The following is a 17847-nucleotide window of genomic DNA, read 5'->3' on the forward strand; positions in this document are numbered from 1 at the left end:
ATAGGTGTTCTAAATGGGTTGAAGCCTATCCCGTAGGAAGGCTGAAGTAGTAAAAGTAGCAAAAATACAGTTAAGGGATGTTATATGTAGATTTCGCATTCCAGGGAAATTTCCAGTGATAGGAACACTCACTTCACTGGGACAATAGTGCAGGAACTATGCAAAGCCCTGCGAGGTAAACAACATTTTCACTGCCCCATCAGGCTCAGTCAGCTGGAGCAGTGGAGAAACAAAATGGGATATTAAAGAATAAGCTGTCTAATATATGCAAACAAACAGGACTCAAACGTCCAGATCCCCTTCCTATAGTCCTAATGACAATGAAATCGTCAGCAAATTGAGAAAAACAGGTCTTTCTCTGTGTGAGATTATTATGGGATGACTTATGAGACTCTCCATCACTCCTCCATTGTCTGTAAGGGAAATGGACATCCACTTGATGGATGATGCTCTGTTGTCTTTTTGTATGGGACTAACACGTGCTTTCGAAGCTGTCCATTCACAGATGAAAGCCGCCCAGACTGAACCATCCCAGCAGGTTTACCACCCCTTCCAGCAAGGTGACTGTGTATATCAAAGCACACAAGAGAAAGTCCTCCCAACAGCCCAGGTGGACAGGGCCCTACCAGGTGCTCCTGACCACCCACACAGCTGTGAAGTGCCTAGGAACGACGACATGGATCCACTCCTCACACTGCAAACTTGCCAATCGAGGCGAACAGCACAACCCTGGTGGAGAACAGAGGGATAAAGGAATTGTTCTTCCACATCAGATTTGACATTACTGTATGTATGCAGGCCCTTGTAATTGCTTTTCCAATACTGCCAACTGGTTATTGATGATTGATTTCACATTGTGGTACGAGTATCGAGTGAAATGAGTGCTATCCACCTCAACAACACAGCGATAACATGGAGCCGGCAGGTGATCCAGGTCACAATAGAGGTCAAGCAGTGGGAGGAGGAAGACGTGGTGGTCAAAGGTGTAGCGTAAGGTACACTTATAAAATTCAATTAAAGAAGTGAATTTATAGTATCACCTTATCACGAATCCTGGAATCTTGTAGAACTCAATTTCTGTAATAATTGGACGCAGACACCAATTCCAAAGATATAAATTGTCAAATTTATTCAAAAACAAAGACTAAATGTAGCACTACACTAATTATACAAAAGGGAAAAACTAATTAAAATTCAACTCTAGATCAACAAATCAAAGACAAATCACTTCCGTGACCAAATCAAAGACCATGGGATCGCATATGATAACACACAAATCATTAAACAAAAAAGGTTATAAACACATTGACTACAATACCGGTTAGTAAGACGAAGGTGAGTCTCTCATTAGTATTGTTAGTCAGACATTCAATAACTATGCAGGTTAGTATTTATGTCAGGTAACTTCTCGTTATATATATATCAGTCTCATTAACGTTTAGGTGGAGAGAAAGATCCTATCATTACTTGTTACCACAATTTCCCTTAACTGATTATTATTCAATGATTAAGGATAGGCAGGGCCACCTATAATCTGGTGTCTATTCACTTGTGTCAATTTCAGACTAAACAGTTAAACAGGAATGAGAAGATATTTCTCGGCGTTGACAGATTTTATTTCTAAAATTATCAACAAAACAGTTGAATGCAACACACATTTATATTTAAGAAAACTAAATGATATTACACATTCTAGAGTTATGAATCACAGATTAACATTTCTAATTGATTTCTCAAATGTCATGAATCACAAACTCCAAACTGTTAAACTTATGTGAACTTCGTCGCAGAGAGGCCTCTCTGGCTTCGGGCTCAGATAACAGCACACGGCACGAGGTCCGTGTGGTTTGGAACAAAGGCAGTCCGGTTCGGCTTTGTCCAAGAACTTCCACTCAGTCGATGCACCTGGAAGTTGGGGTTTCGCGAATGTAGAGTCTTTTCCAAACAGATTTTCCACTGGTTTGAAGGCTCCAAGGTTGTGCACAAAATCTTCTTTGTAAGCAGGGTTCCACCGTAGTTACTTGAAGACAAAGTCTTTGAGGAAAGCAGGGCCCTGTTCGTTCCAAGGGTCAAGTTTCTTAAGACTCAAATAGCTATTTAAATGACTTTCGTATTCAGTCGACTTAGTCAATTGTCCAGCTGGATGGCTGGGCACAGGCGGGCAGCGCAGTCTGTAAAGTTCTTTATTTAATAAAGTCCTTTAAAAGAATTCTTCATACGGCTCAATCTCCTTCTCCCAGTTTAACCCTTCTGTTGCTGGTAAAGACTTAGTTGGTTTCTGGTTCCGGTTCTGGCAACAGAGATACAAGTTGAGCTGTGGCAGCGAGTTACTGGTTTAGGTGAGAGAGAGAGAGAGATGCCGTGCGTTACCCTTTATACGCCTGTCAGATCAATAGGTGATTGGTTCTTTAGTTTGTGAGATTGGATTTCGGCTTCAGCCCCCAGTGTCCTATTGGAGGGGGGCTTGATGTATGACTGATGTCAATCCATGCCATCTTTTGGAAATGCCGGTTGGCACGGGTTCGTAGCTCTGTGTCGGGATTTCGGCTCTCGTCCATTTCAAAGAGTTTTTATTTCCTACAGGCCCCCTTCCCCAGACATCTCACAGCAGGGATTCCAAGCTATTTGGCCCATTCTTGGTGCCATCCTCCCAAGACTGTCACTTTGATGTAAACCAGTTCACATGCTGATGAGTTAAGGAAATCTGATAAATTTGGGGGGGAGAGGTCTTCTTTAGATCAGTGCTTCAGCTCAGAGCTAAAATGCTCTTATCAGAATACACCCAACATAACGCTACACTGGTTAATTCTGTTCTGGGAAAACCACAATCCTGCAGGTTTAATAAGTCTCTCTACACATCAGTCCCTGAGTACCTTCAACCAATGGTCATTTTGACCAATTAAGCCCAAGAATTGAGTCAATTAAGTTGTCATGGACTACCCAGTGAAGACGTGAACTAACGACTAGGTCACACTGTGAGCTCACCAGAGCAGACATTACACTGAGCTCACTGTGAGCTCACTTAGCGCTTTTCCAGCGACATGGTGCCGGTGCTGGAGCCGGAGCTGCTGCTCGGCCTGGGATCCAGCTGATCTTTTTTGAACCGGCCCGCTTTTCCACCGGTTTTGACGTCACTGGATGTGGGCGTTCCCAAGCATGGAGTAGAAGTGGAGAAACACAGCAATAGTAATCAGCACCGAGGCGACTGCGTCTTTAAACCCCATTTAACATCACAATCAAACTCATTCCGCGTCTATGGCAAATCGTAACCCTAATGTTACAAATGTTCCCTAAACACCTATTTTGCAGGATCAATAAAAAATTATTAGGATTTTTTAAACTTTTACTGACACACATAGTTAATAGCAATGTGTTATAACTTTACCGAAAATAATAATCTGTATATCTTTAATTGTTTAGACGTTATTAAGATATAATGCATCTTTCACATAGGGAACATTTGTAACATGTTAGGAAAAACAAACAAATGATTTGAAAATATTCATAATTACAGCATACAATTTGTCAGGCTTCATAACAATGGTATTTATAACATACTCTGTAAAAATCAAGCAAATAGCATTTGTGGTTCACGAGAAAATATATATATATATATATATATATATATATATATAATCAAAGCTATCAGACTATAGCAGCCGGTGTATGAAGACACATACGATTATACAGCATTATTTGGCAGCTTCGCAAGACCTAATTTGAAACGTTGTTGGTAAGTTAGATAATTAGTGGGGACCCGCTATTTGCAGTTCTTCCCCTCCATAATTGCTAAAATAAAGTTTTACTGACATTTTATTGACCCTACCACTGCATAGGGCACATCTGTAACATGAACGCTACTGAATGGCACATACATTGAAAACTACGGAGAACTGAGACAAATCCACTTTACACTTCATAAATAATCTTAAAACGTTTCCAACCAAGGCAACACCCACTTGAAATACGTTCATTCTCATTTTTGGTAAACAAAAAGAGAGATTGTTACATATGTTCCCTATGATGCATCTACAGAGAGAGAGAGACAGACAGACACTAACTCTCTCTCTCTCTCTCTCTCTCTCTCTCTCAGCTGGGAGTGTGTGGGAGGGGTCTGCAGTGAGCGGGAGTGCTGCTGAGAGCTCTGTCCTTTGGCTGCGTTTTTTTGTTGCTTTACTTTTTTCAGTTTGTTTATTTTGTCTTCTGTTTTCAGTGCTTTTCTTATTGTGGGGGAACAGGGGAGGGGAGGGGGGAGTACCGGTAGTTCTTCCCGGGTCGGGGGGTCGGACCCCCTGAATGCGTCTTTTGAAAAACTGACCCGACGCCATGGAGTCAAGATCGCTCCGGTGCAGTTCTGCCCCCTAGAGCAGTGTGTGTTAGCGGTTGGGGAGGTAGCAGGGTGTGAAAATATCAAGTCTGCTGCCATTGTTATCTTCTTAAAAACCACTGATCTGCTCAATCAGCTAGTGGCTAATGGCACAGTGTTAGACGACACTTTCACCCCGGTGTTGCCGCTCGCTGCTCCTGCCCGGAAGGTAACGCTGTCTAACGTCCCTCCGTTCATCCGCACCGGCTCGGGCAGCTGATGTCCGGCATTAAGAGGGTCCCGCTGGGCTGCAAAGCCCCGCAACTGAAACACGTCGTGTCCTTCCGAAGGCAGCTGTATATGATCCTCAATAACATCAATGAGGATCTTAATGTCATTTTTAAATTTAAGATCGACAATACCGACTACGTCGTGTTCGCTACTTCGGAGTCCATGAAGTGTTTCAGGTGTGGGAGCGAGGGGCATGTCGTGAGGAACTGTCCCGAGCAGGACAGGGAGCGGGAGGAGGAGCGGGGCGACGCGGGGAGGAATAGAGACACCGGCCCGCAGCCACAGATGCAGCGGGCAGACAGAGATCGAGCCCCGGCGGAGGAGACAGTCGCCGGTCGGACCGATGGTACCACTGATGCCGTGACGGGGGAAGAGCTGCCCGGAGGCGATGACGCACAGCTGGGGGACGGGGTCGAGGCAGCGGGGGATAGTGACGACCGAGACGCCGGGGGGAGATGGTGTTGAGGCGGTGCACGGGGCGCTGGTTAGTGACGAGGAACAACCTCAGCAGCCAGCAGACGGGCGGACAGACACACAGGGTGTAGCCGAGGAGGAGGCAGGGCCAGGCTCGGCGGTACAAGCCGAGGCGCCGGGTGGAAAAAACGCACTAAGAAGGTGCTGGGAGGGAGCACGGACGGTGTTGGTAAATAGTGGCAGTAAAAGAAGTGGTGGCACAGTAGTGAAGCTGGGGTAGCGAGCGGCTTGGTGGGGAAAGGTCCGGCTACACGCTGGAGCATCGCGGCTCGGAGTGACAGTGAGGGCGGCTTCACGGATTCCTCTCTCGCCTCCTCGTCCTCGGTGAGTCAGAGCTGCAGTGAAGGATATCAGGAGGTTTTTAGAGAAAACGAAGGGAAAGAGGTCTGTTGTAGTGGAGCAGTTTTTCCCAGATCGTGCACGCCTGCTGGCCTCTATTAAGTTTTTACAGAAACCCTGACCTATCAATTTGTACAACACTCACTGAAAACCATGTTTGGGGTCAATTCCTGTTTTTCAATTCCAATTCCTCCTACAAATCAATTCAAAATTGCAATTACTTTTTGCATTCACAGAATATTCTTTATTGGAATTGAATTGAAAAGGGAATTAAAAATTGAATTGGAATTGACCCCAACCCTGTTGAAAACAAAACAAAAAATACAGATCTGGTTCTTCAAATCTTCACTCTGGTTTCATTCTGTGTCGTAGTTCATTTATCTTGCTGTTAATTGCACCACCAATTACACTCTTTGGGGTACTGGGCAATTTTTTCAAGGTAGCCCCTAAAAAACATGTATCACATAGATTTAATGACTTGCACATAGATATATAAAAATCTTTTAATAAACATACCACATATCTTTGAGAAGGGTTCATTAGTTACATATTGCCACAGTAAATCAACATTTTTGTGTGTGGGTGTATTTAAACGTTTTGGTGTATGCTCTTAAACTTGTCTTACACTAGTTCATAGTAAAATCTGTACTTGGCGAAGCAGCTATGCAAAGGCAGTCTTTTCTCCATTAATACCTTGCTTAAGCATTACATTGATGTGGCACAACTGGACTGAAATGTGAAGTATTTGCTCAAAAGTCAAATTTAAATGAGACATGAAAGTTTATATTGTCAAGGATCCCATGGCACTATTCATTATTATTATGTATTAATATGTCTGAAGCATTAATCCAAGGTGATTTACAAGGTGTTGTTGAAAGAGTGACGTGGCTGAATTCTAAGTCAGGCTTCCCTCAATCAGGTCTAACAAATTTGTCATGACTCCACCTTTACTGCTGTGTAGTAATCTGCTGGTACAAAATGGCTGCACCCCAGAGGGTGGTGGGTGAAGTGAGTCTGTAGAGCACTTTGGGATCTTTCCAGCTGCTACATGTAAGGTATTATTATTTATTAATAAATTAACTCTAGTCTCTGAAACTAAAACAAAGGCCAAAGGAACATTTCAAATGCTAACCCTTTGTGTTCTATACAGTTAAAAAGGAGAGTTAGAAATTTTGTACAACAGCATTTACATACCATATATGGCTTCCACCTTTAAGCGATCCAGAGGTGTCTTTTTCTCCGAAGTTGGATCTCTCTTGCTGCCACCACCACGAAGATTGCTCTTTAATAATGTTGGAAAGTCAAAGACAGCAACCGTCAGGGTTCTTGCATATGACGTATTCGTGCTGCACCTCTCTGCAAGGATCCAGTTTGTCAATGTAAACTCCAGTGCCTGGGAACTTTTCCACCTAAAAGACAATGGTAAATAAAAAACAAGTTTATCCCCAAACTATTCTTATATTATGTTAAGTGGAATACATTATCAGTAAGGCTGTGATTTTGTTACAGAAATGTGTTATTAAAGACCACAGTATGTCTCAATTCTAAGTTTATTAATTTACAGACATAATAAAGTCAGTGAATCTGTGACACCCATAATTCAATTACATTCTTATTATCAACTATAACTATGAATATAACTGATAATGTAGCATCATTAGATTGTTTACAACCAATATTTGTTTTCAATATATATATTTTTACCTTGTCTTTGTAATATTGTAGACCAAGAGTGTTATACCTGTTTTGGTGATTCTTTGTCAGATTCAGAACAATTTGCTGTGGGGCTGTCAGAACCACTTGATGGTGACACACTTTTGTCTTCATTGCTGATAAATGTGGCTTTTGTTACAATTTTTTTCAGATTGTCCAAAAGGTCTGGAATCTCTGGAGAAAAAAACCTTAGTATTAAATGATAATCATTTCTAGTAATATATTTAATACAAAGTGAAAACAAAACCATCAATGCCTGCAATTATACTTGAGAGACTTGCTCTATGTTATTGGGAAACTGACCTTTTTGTGGGTCATTAACATTAGCTACGAAAAAAATAAAAAAGATAAAATACAACAATTACCAGGTCTAATGTAATGCATATAGTCATTAATGTAGGATTATGAAGTTATGTTGAAAAACTTTATTTAATAATCAGTATTATTAAACTATTAGACAGTGCACATTAAGAGTCTGTATTGTGGTTCTAGATTACTTCAGTATGATCAACTATAATACATTACTCTGGAATCTAAATTACTGAAGAATAACATTTATCAAGGTAAGGAATTATTTGCTATAAATAAAAAAACTTACCATCAACCATACGGTTTCGAAGACATTGGTTTTCATTTTTAAGTCTTGTGTTTTCCTTTTCGAGCTGCTTAACGTTTTGCTGTAGCTCAACTTCACTGGACTCTTTAAATGTCTGTAGAATATGACGGGATCTAATTCTTGAAGCTCCATCGGTTTTCTTTCTTATTTTGTGCTGTATTCAGAGAGGAAAAGAGTTTAAAATGAAAATATATATATATATATATGAATATGATTAAAAAAAAACAATCCTGCAATACATTTATTTAATATTTGCAGTAATTATCTCACCGGTAACTGTGGTTCATCAAGGTCACTATCATCTGAAATTTGAAGTTTTTTGTTTGGTTTAGGTACTCTCTTCATTTTAGGACAGGGCATTTTTGTTAGGTCATTAAGTTTTCTTCTTAGTTCGCCTTCTTTTCCTAAAATAAAAATAAAATAAATAAAACCCTGCATTATGTCCACAGATATTTGGGGATTATATTTATTTGTCATAAAAATACTGTGCTTTGACCATACAAATTAAGATGAACAGCCAACACTGAATCAAAACTGAAGTTAAATTATATCTGGTTTAATTTATTTTGTGATTTGGGGGATTTTATTGTAAAGCACAACACACAATAAATCGTTCTTACAAATGCCAGTCAAGTATGACGAGTTTTTAGCGCCCTCACCACCACCTACCATGTTATAAGAGTATGTTAGACGTACAACACATTAATAACTTAAACATTCATTTCAAATATACTGTGATTGTATATATCAAATAGCATGTAAAGACTTTAATGTTTTTTTTTTTAAATAAACATTGTTACCAGTCATAATGATCTGCGCTTCATGGACAGGCCATCCACCTTTTGGAGGTTTGTTCGTGTCTCTCCACTCTGCTCTGAAGTTTCGAGTCGTCTCTTCGTCATCATCAGCAATGCTGAATAAATCAAAATTGCGAAAGCAAGCAGTGGGAATCACGCTGTAAGAGTCTTTGTCGACCCCGCTTTCCCACTTCACCAACGCGTGCATCACCGCCATACTACCTTCACCTTCTCGTCCGTTTTTCCCCCGACAAGTCACGGCACAAAAAACAGTCCCGCTCTGCATTCTGGTACTTGGCGTTCTTAATAACACCAACAGGGTGTAATCGCATAGACCACTCGAGTATAAAGTACTACATATCCCATCTGTTACAGTTTTTTTTCTTCTTCTGAAACTGCAAGCGCACTACATAAAGTTTGGCAAATGAAGAAATTTGGATGATGAGTTTACAATCTTATAAACAGTATTTAAGTAAACCTAGATATGCAATTCCAAAAAGATCAGCATCGAGATGGAGAAACAGGATACAAAAATAATAATACAATGTTTATACTTTTTGTATTTTAATTACAGTATGTAATTATTGCCTTTTGATTTACATTTACAGAAAAAGAACGGCGGCAAACGTGGACTACCCAACAAGAAGCAACAAAGTTACTAAAATATCAGATTCTCAGGTAAGCTTCATGCAGCCATACATGTATAATTATAAAATCAATCCAAAAAATAGACCTTGTTTACCCTACAACTGATTTGAGTGTTAATTCTATTTAAGATATAAAAAAATATTTTATTTTCTGAACTAATAATCTGTGAACATTCTATTATCTCTATAATTTTAATTAATACATTTATTTTATTATTGGTGGAACATTATGTTTTTCAGCTCAGATGATTTCACGTACCATCAATTTTTCTGTTAATAAATGTGCAAAAACAAATCAGATGGATAGGCCCCTACATATGAACATTAAGTTAAAGGCCTAGAGTGAGTGTTCTTCACTTCCAGTCATGGCGGGCCACAATCCAGCTCTTTGTAACTCATCAACAACCAAAGACCTGGGAAAAGGGTTAAATGGCTTCAGTTAAGCCAATTAGGTAATTAAGAGCTCAACTGGAAAAAAAACAGCAGGCATAGGGGTACTTTAGGACCACAGTCACTGATATAACCTACAATGTTGTTGTAATGAAAATCAGCAGACAGTGGGCCTCCTCCAGGACTAAGGTTGAGAAGCACTGGTCTTGAAGACCACAATAACAATCGACCTCAAGGGCTAGGGATATTCGAGGTGATGCTAAACCAGTCCTGAATGTTTAAATATAATGTTATTTTCTTGTAGTGTGCCGTTGCTGTTAATGCAACCAGTTATATTGAGCCATCAAATACAGAAGCTGACGAAAGACATCAACATGTAAATTTAGTTGTAAATTTAAAGTGTGTGTGAAAAGTATTTTGTATATGGAGATTAACCCATAGTTTCACAGATAAATTGTGGACCAGTGATATTCAGGATCTTCAAAACAAGTCCTGAATGCTCAAACTTAACACTTCTTTTTTTAGAGTGTCGTTGCTGTCAATCCAGCCAGTGATGTGGAGCCATCAGATACAGAAGCTGATGAAAAACAACATGTAAATTTCCTAAATTAATATGGTGCATCAAAATACTTATTTAGCACTTTCAACTGTTTCTTTGTGATTCCTAAAATTACTTTACAGGCTGGGGCTGGGGGAAGACACTGCGCCCGCCTGGAGAAGCCTGTACAAGCCCCCCTCAATAAGAGAGCTGGCAATCTGCAGTGGAGGGTGTTACACACCATTATTGCTGTCAATTCTTTTATTACTGTTCTTAACCCTGCTGTGTCCGACGCCTGCCCATTCTGTGCTCAGAGAGAGACCGTGTTTCACTGTTTCAGCACTTGCTCTCGGTTGTCACCCATTTTTAGTCTTTTAACTCGTCTTTTTACTGATCTTAACCTGATTTTTAACACAAAGGTTTTTATTTTAGGGGCGCGATACACCAGAAAGACCAAACATGTGGACCAGCTGGTAAACTTCTTGCTGGGCCAGGCTAAAATGGCCGTCTATAAGACTAGGAAGAACAGAGTGTGTGGGGAGGGCAGTGAGGATGCAGTGAGAGTGTTTGCCATGCTGGTCAAGTGCAGAGTCAGACTAGAGTTTAACTATTACAGGCTGATGAATGATTTGGAGAGTTTTGAACAGGTCTGGTGTATTAATGATGCCCTTTGTGAATTGTATGACGGGGAGTTGGTTTTTATTATGTAATTCATTTATAGGGTTTAGTATTTGATGGTTGTTTTGTTGTGTGTATTGGGTTGCTTTCTTTAAAAGTGTACAGATCAGTGGCGGAGTTAATGCTTGTTGGGGGGAGACAAACAAAGGGGAACACTATTTTTTATTTATTTATTTATTTTCTTTTGTATGAATTATTGCGTGTTGCAAACAGGCAATGAAGTCTGATAAAAGTCAAAAAGTCTCTCTCTCTCTCACACACACACACACAGCCAGCAAGACACACAGAGCCAGCCAGCTCAGCGATGACATCACAAACATCTCTCTCAGGTGACTCCTATGACATCACAGAGCACGTACATTCCGTTGCTTGCCGTCTGTCAACCACTCAGTCACTGCCAGCCAGACTGGCTGGCTGACTGGATGGTGGGGCTGCTTGCTGCTGCTGCGTACCTTAGCAAGCTTATTTGCTTGACCGGCCTTCCTCCTCCGCCCACATGCCCACCTATGTCCGATCTGCTGTTCACCTGGATCACAGCTCCGCCCCAACAAGGCAGAGCCTCCCAAGAATGGTACAAACTCACCCACGATCCCCTCCACGGAAAGCTATAGCAAAAGGCAAAAGCATTATACGTAATGAAGAGGAACCCGAGTCCAAGACGCATCCGACCAGCCATACATATTTGTGTGTATTAAAGATCACATTTTATTACATTTAGATTTTCTGTACTTTATTACATCTTTTTGTGATTTTTAAATGTATTGTTTCTTTTCCTTATATATGTATGTATGTATGTATGTATGTGTGTGTGTGTCTGTGTGAAAGTGTATGTGTTTGTGTGTCTCTGTGTGAAAGTGAGTGTGTGTGTGTCTGTCTCTGTGTTTGTGTGTCTGTCTCTGTGTGAAAGTGAGTGTGTGTGCGTGTGTCTGTCTGTGAAAGTGTGTGTGTGTGTGTGGGTGTGACAGTGTGTATGAGTGTCTGTCTGTCATGTAACTCGCACATCTGTGAGGGCACCATTTTTGCAGAAAGAGATGTACACATTTTGGAGCAACATATGCTGCCATCCAGACATCGTCTTTTCCAGGGACATCCCTGCATTTTTCAGCAGGATAACGCCAAACCACATTCTGCCCAGATTACAAGCGCATGGTTGCGTAGGCAGAGAGTGCGGGTGCTAGCATGGCCTGCCTGCAGTCCTGACCTGTCTCCGAATTGAGAATGTGTGGCGCACTATGAAGTGCAAATTAAGACAACGAAGGCCCTGTGCAGTTGCGCAGCTGAGGAAATGCATAATGGATGAATGGGGGGAAATCCCACTTGCTAAACTTAACCAAGTGGTGTCTTCAGTGCCCAAGTGCTTAATAAGTGTTATTAAAAGAAAAGGTGATGTTACATAGTGGTAAACAGTCGACTGTCCCAACTTTCTTGGTTTCTTTTCACTGCTAATGAGATGCTGTAGAGTGAGTTAGTTATATTGCTTTCAGGAGCTCTAATCGTATTGATGAGTTCATGCAGCATTTGTAATTGAATTTCAAAAAGAAATCCTTGCTGTCTGGCCTGTGTGTATGAGATGTACTCTGTCAATCTTTGGCTAACAACTGAAACATTGGTAGAACAGAAATGGCAACATAAAAAAGAAAAGTACATTTTAAAAGAGCACATTAAATAGGATGAATATACAGTTTTTTACAATCACTTTGTCACTAATTTCAGAACCTTGATGTCATTTTTCAAAACTCTAGACACAAAACTCAAAACGGTCATCACTTGTAACACAGGCTGTCCAATGTTCAAAACATTGCATTGTGCATTCATATCTTTAAAGAAACCTTGCACTTGCAGACTTGTTGGTTCAAATAATTCATTTATCATGAAATACCATAGTAACATTTATTTAGATCACCCACACAGAAGATACCGATAGTTTCACTGTGTAGTTGTTCGTACAATCATTAAATATTGTAGTACAAAATATGTGATACATGTTTCATTATGGTACTACACATAAATACATCACTGTAAAAGGACTAGTAGAGAGAATACTACAGACACAGTGGAATCATTGAACAAAATCTGAAATGTATTGATGCAATACAATCAAATCACACCATAGGTTTCTTTGAATCCATGCAACAATAATTAGCTACAAAAAAGAACAAAACTACAGTAAAATGTCAACTGCAGTGTTCCTCACCTGGCTTAGTGTAAAACAAAGGATTGATTACTGTACTTCTGAATTTCCATCAGCCCTGTGTTCAGGTTCAGGTTCTCACAACCATTTTTCACAAGAGGCATCTTGAAACTGAACATACCTGAACATACTCAGTCATCAGCTGCTTCACTCTGTCTGCATTTCTTTCAAAAGGCACACTATACTCTGTGCTACACATTGGTATGCAGTATACAGTCATTTGACAATTGAGAGTAGCCTAATGTTTAGTGCATGCTGAAGACTTGCCGCTTCTCAGTACGGAAATTTCTGATGATTGAGGCCACAGTTGATCCTGAGTTGATTCTGAGGTTTGATTGAATCATTGTAGCTGCCTCAGTCATGGTCATGCCATGATTTACAACATGCTCTACAACTATTTCTCGGATTTCACTGGACACTATTTGCTGTTGCTGCCGCTGTCTGGTCCGTGGCCTTGTCCTCTACCACGTTCCCCCAACACCTCTCAAATGAGGCCCATGGCTGCCTCTCTGGTGAGGCCTAAGCCCTCCTCTATGACGAGGCCCACGACCACCTCTCAGAAGGGGTGCATGTCCCCTTCCATTCCTTTGACCACCACGTCTTCCTCCTCCCACTGCTTGACCTCTATTGTGACCTGGATGACTTGCCGGCTCCATGTTATCACTGTGTTGCTGGGGTGGATAGCACTCAATTCACTCGATACTCGTACCACAATGTGAAATCAATCATCAATAACCAGTTGGCAGTATTGGAAAAGCAATTACAAGGGCCTGCATACATACAGTAATGTCAAATCTGATGTGGAAGAACAATCATCTTCAACCAGGTTGGAGCGTTAGTTGCAATGCCTTTAATACACGCAGCGTGGAGAGGAACAGTGACTCAAGTAGATCCCAAAGTCGCTCTGCCTTCATTTTAACAGTCAGAGCTTTTATACACAAAAATCAAAGAGCTGGTTATAATCAGAAAGTCATTACTATGTTATCTTAAAAGTTAGCTAAGCAGAATTTATATCATTATAGGACAGAGTTCATAGATCAACACATGGATTAGGGAGCAGGCACTTCAATCATACTGTTTGACATTGTCTCCAAGATTCTCATCGTAAATAACAAACAGAAATCAAACTACCTTCTGGCCTGACCTTCTAGCTTGACCTTATCTTTCTTAAGTATACAAGAGAGAAAAACAGGTATTAGAGAAAGAATTTCTAACTTTCCTTCCACACTGCAAACATGGTGTGGAAAAGTGCTACATGATGATGAATGATGATGAAATATTACATCCATAGATAATGTAGTCCAACTGGTTCATGCTCCTCGTTTATTGATGTCAATGGATCTCATTATCCTGAAACTTTCATGATCGAAACATGGAATATTGTTTGTCAGTTTCCATAAAATTATGCATTAAGAGTAATGCAACAGTCACTTATCATTTTGAGCAGCTGTATCAATTGATAGTTAGATCTTTGTAATGAAATGAATAGACAGTGATCTCAGATGTAATGTGTGAATTGCATTTTGAAATGGTAATACTTTGATGTTAAGTTGTGTCATTTTAGTTCAATGAACAAATGATCTGAGGTTGATGTGTATTGTATCCAAGCAATTGTAAAAAAGTGTTAGAGTTTTGAAAAATGTGCATTTTGATCATCGGGTGTGAGTTTAGTGTCTAGAGTTTTGAAAAATGACATCAAGGTTCTGAAATGAGTGCCAAAGTGATTGTAAAAAAGTGTAATATCAGGGGACAGTGGCTATTAGTGATCTGGCCTTCCGTGGCCTCTGTATTAATGTAACAGGTCACATTGTATGTGTACACTGATACTTGATAGTATAATATAGTACAAGTAAAAAACATACATAGGTATCATAGAAGTATTTTGCAGAAATGATTATGGATAGTTATCAAAATGGAGAGGAAATGCTAAATCCAGTCTCCCCAGGCTGAGCTTCTATTGCTGCACCTGCTAAGTGGCTGCTGGCCCCACTATATGGATAGAGCCACACCAAGTACAAGAGTCTCCCCATTGCTATTTATATCTCCCTATCCAGTCTTCTTTAAGTGTCAGGGTGGGGTGCCTATTCCCCTGCATGCTTTGAAACCTATAGCACCTGGGACGCACACTTGGGATCCGGTTCCTCTGCCCCTCACATACACATGAGGAATCCCAGGTGCTCAATACGTCATACTGTCTCTTTCATCTCATGTGTAAACTATGGACAAATACATGACTAAACGTGTTTAGTTGCTTTTCCCAGAATGCTTTGCGCCACGATATGCAAATAACGGGGACTATGATTGGCTCCCTGACATTACCCACACTGCGACTGATGCTACCCATTTCACTACCCAACAAAGACCCATAATATGCGTGTGTCTGTCTGTCTGTCTGTCAAAGTATGTGTGTGTGTTTCTGTGTGTGTCTGTGTCTGTCTGTCTGTGTGTGAAAGTGTGTGTGTGTCTGTCTGTCTGTCTGTCATGTAACTTGCACATCTGTGAGGGCACCACTAATGCAGAAAGAGATGTACACATATTGTTTATTTTCCATATATATGTATGTATGTATGTATGCATGTCCAATTGCTTTGACAATACAAATGAATTGAATTGAGAGGGAGAGAGAGAGAGTAAGAGAGAGAGAGAGAGAGACAGACAGACAGACAGACAGAGAGACACACACACACACACACACACACACACAGAAAGCCAGCCAGCCAGCTCAGCGATGACATGACGAGCCTCTCTCAGCTTACTGCTATGACATCACAGAGCACGTACATTCCGTTTAACAAATCGTTAAACAAAAAAGGTTATAAACACATTGACTACAACACCGGTTAGTAAGACGAAGGTGAGTCTCTCGTTAGTATTATTAGTCAGACATTAAATAACTACGCAGGTTAGTATTTATGTCAGGTAACTTCTCGTTATATATATATCAGTCTCATTTACGTTTAGGTGCCGAGAAAGATCCTATTTGTTACCACAATTTCCCTTAACTGATTATTATTCAATGATTAAGGATAGGCAGGGCCACCAATAATCTAATGTCTATTAACTTGTGTCAATTTCAGACTAAACAGTTAAACAGGAATGAGAAGATATTTCTCGGCGTTGACAGATTTTATTTCTAAAATTATCAACAAAACAGTTTAATGCAACTCACATTTATATTTAAGAAAACTAAATGATATTACACATTCTAGAGTTATGAATCACAGATTAACATTTCTAATTGATTTCTCAAATGTCATGAATCACAAACTCCAAACTGTTAAACTTATGTGAACTTCGTCGCAGAGAGGCCTCTCTGGCTTCGGGCTCAGATAACAGCACACGGCACGAGGTCCGTGTGGTTTGGAACAAAGGCAGTCCGGTTCGGCTTTGTCCAAGAACTTCCACTCAGTCGATGCACCTGGAAGTTGGGGTTTCGGGAATGTAGAGTCGTTTCCAAACAGATTTTCCATTGGTTTGAAGGCTCCAAGGTTGTGCACAAAATCTTCTTTGTAAGCATGGTTCCACCGTAGTTACTTGAAGACGAAGTCTTTGAGGAAAGCAGGGCCCTGTTTGTTCCAAGGGTCAAGTTTCTTAAGACTCAAATAGCTATTTAAGTGACTGACACTTTCGTATTCAGTCGACTTAGTCAATTGTCCAGCTGTAAAACTCCACTGATCAGGTGGGTCTGTGAAGTTATTTATTTAATAAAGTCCTTTAAAATAATTCTTCGCTCAATCTCCTTCTCATAGTTTAACTCTTCTGTTGCCGGCAAAGACTTGGTTGGTTTCTGATTCCGGTTCTGGCAACAGAGCTACAGGTTGAGCTGTGGCAGCGAGTTTCTGGTTCAGGTGAGAGAGAGAGAGAGAGAAAGACTGTCCGCTGTTCCTTATAGTCTGTCAGATCAGTAGGTGATTGGTCCCTGAGTTCTTGAGATTGGATTTCGGTTTCAGCCCCCAGTGTCCTATTGGAGGGAGGCTTTATTTATGACTGATGTCAATCCATGCCATCTTTTGGAAATGCCGGTTGGCCTGGGTTCGTAGCTCTATGTCGGGATTTCGGCTCTCATCCACTTCAAAGAGTTTTTATCACCTACAGGCCCCTTTCTCCAGACATCTCATAGCAGAATTCCAAACTATTTGGCCTCTTCTCGGTGCCATCCTCCCCAAAACTGTCACTTTGATGCAAACCAGTTCCAAGCTGATGAGCTAAGGAAATCTGATAACTTTGGGGGGGGAGAGGTCTTCTTTAGATCAGTGCTTCAGCTCAGAGCCCAAATGCTCTTATCCAAATACACCCAACATAACGCTACATATGTATGTATGTATGTATATATGTGTAGAAGGAAAATTAGAAATTATTTTCTTACACCTGTTTTTCTCTCTTGTATACTTAAGAAAGATACGGTCAAGCTAGAAGGTCAGCCCAGAAGATAGTTTGATTTCTGTTTGTTATTTACGATGAGAACCTTGGAGACATTGTCAAACGGTATGACCTACGTGCCTGTTCCCTAAAACCATGTGTTGACCTATGAACTCTGTTCTATAATGATATATGTTCTGCTTAGTTAGCCTTTAAGATAACATAGTAATGACTTTCTAGCATGTATGGATGTATGTATGTATGTATATATATATATATATATATATATATATATATATATGTATGTATGTCCAATTGCTTTGACAATACAAATGAATTGAATTGAGAGGAAGAGAGAGAGAGAGAGAGAGAGAGAAAGAGAGAGAGAGAGACAGACAGACAGACAGACAGCTCAGCGATGACATCACGAGCCTCTCTCAGCTGACTGCTATGACATCACAGAGCACGTACATTCCGTTGCTTGTCGTCTGTCAACCACTCAGTCACT

General features: G+C 40.5%; 1 non-coding gene across 1 annotated transcript; it reads right to left on the minus strand.

Annotated features, from left to right (window-relative positions):
* Positions 1 to 11329: 11329 nt before the first annotated feature.
* LOC136762321 (U5 spliceosomal RNA) lies at positions 11330 to 11444 on the minus strand. Its single transcript, XR_010820524.1, has one exon. It is a non-coding gene; the product is annotated as a U5 spliceosomal RNA (small nuclear RNA).
* Positions 11445 to 17847: the final 6403 nt, after the last annotated feature.

This window comes from Amia ocellicauda, chromosome 10 (assembly GCF_036373705.1).
Source record: "Amia ocellicauda isolate fAmiCal2 chromosome 10, fAmiCal2.hap1, whole genome shotgun sequence".
NCBI classification, from domain to species: domain Eukaryota; kingdom Metazoa; phylum Chordata; class Actinopteri; order Amiiformes; family Amiidae; genus Amia; species Amia ocellicauda.